Below are 9818 nucleotides of genomic sequence, written 5' to 3'. Positions count from 1 at the left end.
GAAAGAGTGGGATAAAGTAGTGAAGATTTGAAGTTTTTAGGTACTTTTATGATGTTACATGCTTATTCTATGGGACAAAGTACTCCACATCAAATTTATTCTTTCCTAAAGTGTTCATAATTCAACTTTAAATTAAGGCAGACATTGATGACCGTTATAGTTTCATGAATAAGATAGGGAATTATATGCACATGAAGTTTCAAAAGTATTGGTCAAATTACAATTTGATTATGTCACAATCATCTTGGATCCTCATTATAAACTGCATTTTGTGGATTGGGCTCACACAAAGCTTCATGGCGTTAATTTTGTAGAATATAAAAATGTTTGTGACAAATTTACTACTTCTTTTAATGTGTATTTGGAAATATCTTATCATCTTAATCATTTCAAATATTTCAATGAATTCAGTGGCTAATCATCAAATAGAAGGTGGAGATGCTCTCTTTGAGGTAACATAAAGTTTGTATTTTACTTTTTATACATGGTACTTTAAAACTATTAATATTATATTTGAAATTGGGTGATGCATAATTTTTATTATGTTTCAATTGAAAAGAGTTAATTACAAAAGTATTTGCATGATAAGAGACTAGATAGAAGACAAGACATAGATTTTCTTTCTTGATGGCAAATGGAGCCCTTTGATGTGATAAAAGATAGCACACAAATTAAACCCTCTTGTTGACAATTGTAATAAAGATGTAAGTAGGGATCGTTCTAGGCCGGGGATTAGGAGAGATTGCTAATCTAATAAAAACTGACTCAAAAACACAAAACTAGGCTTAAAAACACTTAAATAAACTCAAAGACTTTTAACTAAACTTATATGACTCAAAACAAACTAAAAAGACTCAAAACAGCACAAAATAATCAAATGGACTCAAACTAGACTCTAGGACTTACTGTGGACGAAAATTGAATTAGTTTTGACTCAAAACACTTAAAAACACACAATAGGACAGATTCTAACTAATTTGACGCAACAAAGTAAAGGGGATTGGGTTTTTGACTAATTTAAAGTAAAAACAAGTAACTTAAAGACTTAAACAAAGTTTGGACGAATTTGGGGACACTATGGGTGATAAGCTAGTTAGAGGGTCCTTCTCCACACATGACACACTTGCATACAAATTGATTTCCAATTGCTTTTCCAATAAACCATGAACCTCAGCACCCCAAATTAACTGTGACATCACTAACTAACCCTCAAATTTTCCTTAAGTCATTAAATTGGATGAGATACGCATCGTCAACCCAAAATATTCTTCAAAAGTTCCCTACATGAAAAACATAATAGAGATACAATCAAAGATCATTAAGCTTTGTGAAAACCATAAGCATTGACAAGACATTCGTAACTATGAACAACATGATGCTCCTGCCAGAAATTTACTTAACGTGATCGTTTATAAGCGACCTTCACTACTTGTGAATATAAGTTCATAACGATTATGTGAAACTCCCTTATATTCTAGCATCAAATTCATGCATGAAAACTAAGTGTGCACCCTTAACCAACATTCAAGAATAAGTTCTTAATCCTAACAGTTAAGCAAATTGCATTCACGATTTACGAACTCACAACTGGAAGTAATCATTTCATATTGCAAATATAATCATGGTTTCAAAGTCTCCTCTAGCCAAAACAAAATTAGTTCCTTTCATGTTCACAGCAAAACAAAGAAAACTTAATTTAAACATTGAAAACAAAGATTGAATACACCTAGAAACACTCCAACAATCCAAGCTTTGAATGGCGAAAACGTCCAAGGCTTCTCCTCTCTTCTTTCTCCTTCTTTGCTACGGCACAAGGGTGTATGGGTATGAATTATGGTGATGGATGGATAGGTTGGATGGTGGTAGGGGGTGGATGATGGCTGAATGAATGAAGAGTGATGAACAGCTTTATTTTGTGCAGCATATTGTGTATATATATGGGGAGAAAGGTTAAGGCATTAATTAATTAATTTAGGAAGGTTTTAAGACTCCAAATCCTCCAAGAAAAGGATAACAAATCAGAATCCTAAGAGAGAAAAGGAAGGGAAGTTACGACATGGACAGAAAATAGGAAATAGGAAAGGGAAATGGTTCCTTGCACGACAAGGAAAGGAAAGGAAGGGGTAGGGTACGGCAAGGGCTAGAATGGTGCAAGGAACCTTTGGTTTGTGTCCTAGAATGCATAGGAAACCTTCAATGTTGCTAGAACTTAGGGACATTTAGGATTAGGAAAGGTCAAACCAAAATAGGAAACCTTGGCTTAACTTTCCTACTTTGATTAGGAATCCTAACATCTTTAACTCTTCAATTTCATCCATTCCTTTTGCTTTAAGCATAAACTATACATTCCAAGCCTAATTTTGCTCCAAAAGGCTCCAAAATTCACCTTATTGCTTCATAAGGCCTATGGTCTTAAAAACACATGAAAATAGCTTAAAACACTATAATAAATGAAAACTATGTAAATGCAAGAAAACAAGTTAACTAAGTCGCATAAATATGCTCCTATCACCTTTTCATCATCCAATACTTTCTCAGTTAGCACGAGGTGTTAACAATTCATATTTCAACTATTGCATTAGAATTTGCTCTTAGTATTGGGGGTAAAGTACTAGATCAATATCATACTTCGTTGTTACCAGACACAATTCATGTTGTGCTGTGTACAAGAGATTGTCTTTTTGGAAAAGGAGGTAATAAATCTTTTATATAATATATTACTATTGTTCCTTTTCATAATTATCTTTGGTACTCATAATTTGAATGGTTTATGATATTCGGTTTTCTATACTTAGTTTATGTGGAAGAGAGTGCTAATGTGGAAAACCTCATTGAAAATATTATCAATATAACTCTTGAAGACAATATATCAAGCCAAAGTTCCAATACCGTTTCCCATGGTGATTGATGAAAATTGAAAGGTTTGATTGTAAGAAAATGTGCAAGGTTCTAAACCTTCAACATAACTCCCTTAATTTTACAAATCTTTTGAACATTTGATATTTTGTAATGTTCTAATGTTTTTTTTTAATTTTTATTATGCTCTTATTTTGGGTATGTAAACATGTAATAATACTTAAAAGACAAATGTGTTTTTATGTTTTGAATGTGACGATGTGGTATGTATATACTTATTTAGTACTATATTTTTCATTTGATTATTTATTGGTTTAAGGTATAATTTCCTTAATGAGTAACGAGTCGGGTCATTTTACCTGTTAATATTATCGAGTTGGATCATTTTATTTGTTTATTTTAACGGGTGTTACACGACTGACCCGTTAAAATATCGGGTATGACATGATAGAGCTATGGCTATTTTTGAGGATCAAGAGTTTGATGAAATTGAGCTTATCTTAATTGTAGATATTTATGTTCTTATGAATCAGTTTGGAGATTGTTACAATTTCATATTCATTCTAGAGAACCCGTTGTTGAAAGATTGTGTGTGCACCTTCCTTCCAACCCATGAGGATGATAATTTAAGCTATGTTGTTAACCAACCTAATCTTGAAAGCACAATGTTAACAAAATTGTTTGAGATGAATGCTCAAGATCCTGATGCATCTGAATTGTGTTATGATGAATTTCCTTCTAAATATGTTTGGAATAGTGATAATAAAGAGTAGAGGCGTAGGAAGTTGGGTAGATGCCTACGCAAAGTTGCATATGTTCACCTTGCTGCGGGTGAATTGTACTATTCAAGAATGTTGCTCAATTACCAAAAAGGCATCTTGGGTTTTGATCATTTAAGAACAATTAAAGAATGTTTCAACCCACATTCCAGGCTATATGCAACACGCTTGGGCCTGCGAGTTCTAGGCTACCCTAATTGCTCCAGCTGCTTGGGCTTCAGCTACCAGTGCAGCACCATGGGCTTGAATATGGGTTGGTTGCCTTGTGGCATAGGCTTGGGCCTGTTGCTACAAGGTGGTCTGCTCACCGTGGACAGTGGGCTCGTCGAAAGTTGTTGTCATGGCTGCTACCATTGTGGTTGTCACGCTTATGCCCCGTGGGGGTGGCGTCACTCCACTCGTCATCGCGTTGAGTCTTATGGATCGTCGTGGTCCTAATTCTTAAACGTTGGAATTTTCATTCATTGTGGTTTCCGAATTTCTTACCATCGTACTTTTCTTTTACATTTATTCAAAGAATTTTTGTATAAAAAAATTCTAAAAATAAGAACGTACGAAAAATCTACAAATGAACAAAAAATTAGAAACCTTGAACACGAGAGTCTTCTTCGAGTGTGTGAATCAAGACTCTCAATGAAAGCACCAATTTGTTGATGCAAATTTCCGCCTTCTTCTTCTTGGATGAAAATGCACTTGCAAAACAATTAACACCTTCGATCAAGGCCTAGAGCCTCACACGCCCACAATGAATGGGGGGCTTTGGTAGAAGAACCTCCGATGCCAAAGTTAGAATTTGAGGGAAAAATGTATAGAGAAATTTGGAGAATTTTGCAAGAGAATTGGAATTAGGTTTTTGGAGAAATGAGGTGGTATTTATAGAGGTGTGGCCGGCCCCCTTTGGAGAGATGGGAACCGACCACATATGGTGGTTTTTGGGTGTAATTGCAAGATATTATGTCAAAATAATATCTTGCAATCAATTACGAAATTAATTAATTAATTAGGAAATTAATCAATTAATTTAGGTAATTAATCCTATTTTGAATGAATAATTGAAGGTTACCTTGTGGGAAGGATTTGATGAGGATGGATGAAATAGGTTTTAAATAAATACCTATTTTGATCACTTTTGACCTTGATTGTGCCAATTGTCCGCTACTTGCACGTAGAAGTTCTGGTGTGCCTTGAGGGTAATATTATCCTTTTTCACCCAAAAGTACACATGTCGACTCCATAATTTTTTTGATTATTTTTTACTCCACAATTACAAGAAGAACATTAATGCTTTTGGGTTACATGACATCTTTAAGTGTGAAGACAAAATTAAAAAAATTCTTTTGTATGAGCTAGAAAAATTGTTTATGGCTTCAAACAGTTCTTTGTCTAAACATCATCTCCCTCAGCTAAATAGAGAGGCGATGGATAAACTTAAAAATAAAAGCTTGAAAGATGAGTTAAGTTACGACACTGAATCACTTAAGAAGCATCATTCACTCCTGGTCGCACAGTTGAATAGAAAGCAAAAAGTTGTTTACGATGGTATTATGCAAAGGGTGGATAACAAAGAGGCTGCTATGTTTTTTGTGCATGGTCATGGTGGATCAGGTAAAACTTTTTTGTGAACCACCATCTTGGCTAGAATCTGATCATAAAACGGTATTGCTTTAGCAGTCACTCTGTCTAGAATTGCTTCCTTGTTGACTCCTTTTGGAATGACAGTACACTCAAGGTTTAAAATTCCTATTAATGTTACTGATTGTTCAGTTTGTGAAATAAAAAAAGGAGTTCATATCGCAAAATTAACTAGTAATGCATCTCTATATTGTTTGGGATGAGTCACCAATAAACCATATACGATGTTTTGAAGCTCTAGATAGGTTTATTCGGGATGGTTTTAAAGAGTCAAAACTAGGTTTAGATGGTTTGCAATTCGGAAGAAAGCCAAGTATATTCGGAGGTGATTTTAGGCAAATTTCGTGAGTTGTTTAGAATGGAAGCAGGGCCGAATTTGTTGAAGTTTCATTGACGGGTTCTTACTATTTTTCCCCTTAAAGAAAACATGAGGCTTTCAAATACATGTTTGAATGATCGGGGAAAAACAAGAATTGAATCACTTTGCAAATTGGATTTTGGAAATTGAAAATGGTTAAATTGCATAATCTATATTTTTAGGTGATGAAGAAAGTTCTAGGGTTCAAATACCGAATGACTTTCTCATTAATTTTGATGATAACCCCATCCAAAGTGTGGTTTCATCCATGTACACATATTTCAAAGAAAATTTCCATTACGTATCATATTTGGCAGAAGGGGCCATTTTGACTTTGCAAAATACGATCGTGATTGAGAAATTATTTTATGTTGGGTATGGTGCTTGGCCAAAGTCATACATATGTCAGTTTTGATTCTGTGACTTCTTCGATAGAGAATGTCAAGAATCTTGATATTTTTATCCCATACAATTTTTTAATTAACTTGAATTTGCTGGTTTTCTGCACCACAAACAGACTTTGAAAGTTGGTATGTCGATGATGTTGCTTAGAAATTTAAACCAAAGTTGTGGCCTATGTAACGGAACATGCTTGGTTATGATGCAGCTAACTAATAGAGTTGTACAAGTAAAGATCATTACAAGTAGCAATATTGGTGAGGCAGTTTACATCCCAGAGATTATTACATAATCATTACAAAATAAATATCTATTTACTTTGGAAGGCGACATTTTCCTCTGAAGGTCTGCTATGCAATGACAATTAATAAGAGTCAAGGACAATCCTTGAAAATTGTTAGTTTATTTCTCTCTTAGCCAGTTTCACTCATGGACAATTATATATTATAGTTTTCACAATTGTTATTTGCTTATAAATTATGATTCTTTGTAGACTGAAGCTAAACCAATTTGATTTTTGGTGTCGTACAAGTAAGCAAGCAAACTTGTAATCCGAGTATGCATGATTTAGGTCACGAAAATTATCGAGGCTAATCCCAAGCTGCAAGCTTGGACTAAATGTTTGTCGATAAAAAGGTAACAAAATTGAAACTTTTTACTTATTAAATGTTGTAAATATGCTTTCATTGCTCATATCGTTTAGTTTTTTTAACTGTATAAGGGAAATACGATCCACACAACTATGAAACCTTGGGACATAGACTTCTTTTCTGAGCGGCTTAAAGTCAGGTCTGCTTACGAGATTAATAAGTTTCGTGTCGTTCGAAACAAAAACTCTAGCAAATTGTCCCTCATGCTGGAATGATTCAATTGAACAAAAACTCTAGTGAATTGTCCCTCATGTTGGTAAGTCTACAATTATTTTTTACTGTTTTACTGAATTATTGTTTTACACACTATCTTCTTGTTGCTAAAAATGTACAAACTAGGTTTCAATATCTAAACTTGCTCGTTAAGGTGCTACCCAACTCTGCTGAAATGTATGCAAAACCTCATATTATTGTTAATTCTGAGTTGAAGACTATTGAAGAGTTGTTTCTCCTCGATCTTGCAGTAAACATGGTTAGTGCACCATCTTTGTGCAGTTAAATAAAATGTCTTTTCTTTTGCAAATTGTATTTTGCAACCACTCTTAGTTTTTCTCATTTGCTAAACACAAATACATGGTAAATGCATATCTTCATGTCTGCTTGAGTTTTGATGATATTGTTATCTTTCAAGTGATTTATCATTTTTTTAAGAGAATGTTTCTTCTCTTTTGAATTTCGTTCTAATCCTACTGTGTTTGGTTTGTTTTTCATTTTTGCATTTTGGTTACGTAAACAAGTAGTCACCAATTTTGTTCAGCTTTTTGGGTGCTTCATCTCTTTTGCTAAAGAGTTTTAGTGTGATTATTGCATCTATATCATAACAGGATGCAAGATTCATGAGTCGGGCGACCATTGTCGGTTACAATCTAAGCAAAGGATGGTGGTACAAATCTTGCCCGTCTAGCCACAAGGCTGTGAAGAAGACATTTGCAACATTTGAGTGCTATGAACCATTGTAACACTCACATCCAAATTTTAACATTGTTTTTATATTTCTTCACACAATATGTATGGTTTTAACTGCAAATGTTGTCTTTATGTTACTTAGGTTCAAGATTAATTTTATTGTGGAGGACAATACAAATCAGTTCAACCTTATGATGATAAGAAGGCACGCTGAAAAACTATTAGGCGTATCTTGCCACTTTGTTGTCATAGAAGAAGGGCATGATGATTCTTTTGGGCATATCTTACCACTTTGTCATCATGGAAGAAGGGCATGATGATTCTTTTGTGTTACCACCACAACATAAAAAATTGGTTGGCACCACAAAAAATTTTAACTGCAGTTTGGTTATTAGAACAAGGAAATTGGCAGTACGGACTTTTATGTTTATGGATTAGTTGAGGAGCAACCACCATGTGGCGCAACAATTAGCTTAGTTGAACCATGCACACCTGCTACCAATATTAAGAAGATGGTTATTGATGCTGCAACCCCTATCTCTTTTACACCCTTGGAACGTCGCACTGATGAAATCCAACTACTTACATCAAATAGAAGTGTGAAAAGAGCATTGTTCATTGAACTGGAACGTACCAAAAAGCAAAAATTGATTTGTCCTTATATTATGCAACTTCAACAATATATTCACGGTTTTTGTGTGCATTTGGAAACTTTAATTCTAACCTTTTAACTTGGACATCAATTGATAGCAAAACATATGGGGAAGGCCAACCACAACGAGATTTCTCCAAGCCAATCGTTCCCAAAATAGAGCCTTCAGACAAACTTCCTATTGGCGCACTAAGTAGGTAGTAGACTTAAAAAAAAAAAAAAATCAAAGAAAAGTATAATTTTAGTGCATTATTTGGCTAGTTATCTAAATAATATCTTTGCATCCATCTGTTATTGAGATTTGCTCCCCCACTTCCATTTCAGTGTTGGAGATGTTTATTCCTAGAAGAAATGATTTCTCAAAGATTTAATATGGTAGGATGCATATAATTACATATGTGTACATTTTTTTGGGCATTTTACTTGTAAACTTATGCACTGTAGGCACTGGAAGATGTTTTTATATCTTTTTACAATAGTTAAGGCGATAACATGGCTTGCAGGACATGTATTTAGTCGCGTTGCATATACAGACAAAATATGTGTGGACTACATGCTGCTTTAGTTTCTTATGTTAAAACAATATGTTTTTGTGGTTACATATTTGGTTATGTCAAACTTCTAATTCTACCCTTTTTACTGTGCATGGGCTGTTGATGTAAACTAAATTCATTCTAAATGCAAGCTAAATACTTATTCTACCATAACATTATACTTTTGTATTTGGTTTTCATATTATGTTGAATCATTTGTGTTAGTTTATACTTTTTTGAGATTGGCTAAGTAGGATGTGTGTTTTGTAGATTAATGTAATGGAAAATGCAATTATGTTGCTTCTGCCTTTAGGTGGTTTGATATAGAATTTGTGGGTCTTTCAATCATGGTGATTCATAATTACACATACTTGTTGGAATTAAATTTGCAGTCCATACTCTATGCGTTGTCAAATCTTGTTATAAGGCTGCCACTGTTTGATGTGGTAGAAACTAACACACAAATTAAACCCCGTAAATTATGCCATCGTAGTACAAGTAAGTAGGGATCGTTTTATTCTGGGGATTAGAAGGTAATCAACACAAAATAAACTTATAAAACTAAAAATTAAGTTAAACTAACAACAAAACAGTGACTACGAGATTTTGGACGAATTTTAGTAAAACAAAAGTAAATGGCCAGAAGCAAATTAAGTTGTGAATGAAATATGAATGAAATGATAGCTAAAAGATTCTTCTCCACCCATGAAACATATGAAAAGATTCTTTTCCACCCATGAAACATATGCATACAAATCAATTTCTAGTTATTCTTTCTATAAACCATGAATGACAATGCCTCAAATTCAGTGAACAACACCAATTAACTCTCAGATTTTCCTAAGTTCATTGAATTGGACTCAGAGACACAACCAAATTATTCTTCTCAAGTTTCCTAACTATGAAAAGCATGATAAAGATACATATTGAAGATCATTAAGTTTTGTAAAAATCATAAGTATTGACGAAACATTCGTAATTATGAAAAGTATGATACTTGTACCAATGATTTAGTTAACTCAATCATGACGAGTTACTTTTACTACTTGCAAA

Source organism: the organism of the source record quoted next, unplaced genomic scaffold (genome assembly GCF_019419815.1).
Source record: "Pyrus x bretschneideri cultivar Hongxiangsu unplaced genomic scaffold, Pyrus_bretschneideri_v1 Contig58, whole genome shotgun sequence".
NCBI classification, from domain to species: Eukaryota; Viridiplantae; Streptophyta; class Magnoliopsida; order Rosales; family Rosaceae; genus Pyrus; species Pyrus x bretschneideri.
The sequence above is the reverse complement of the archived record's forward strand: the minus strand, read 5'-3'. Positions refer to the sequence as shown.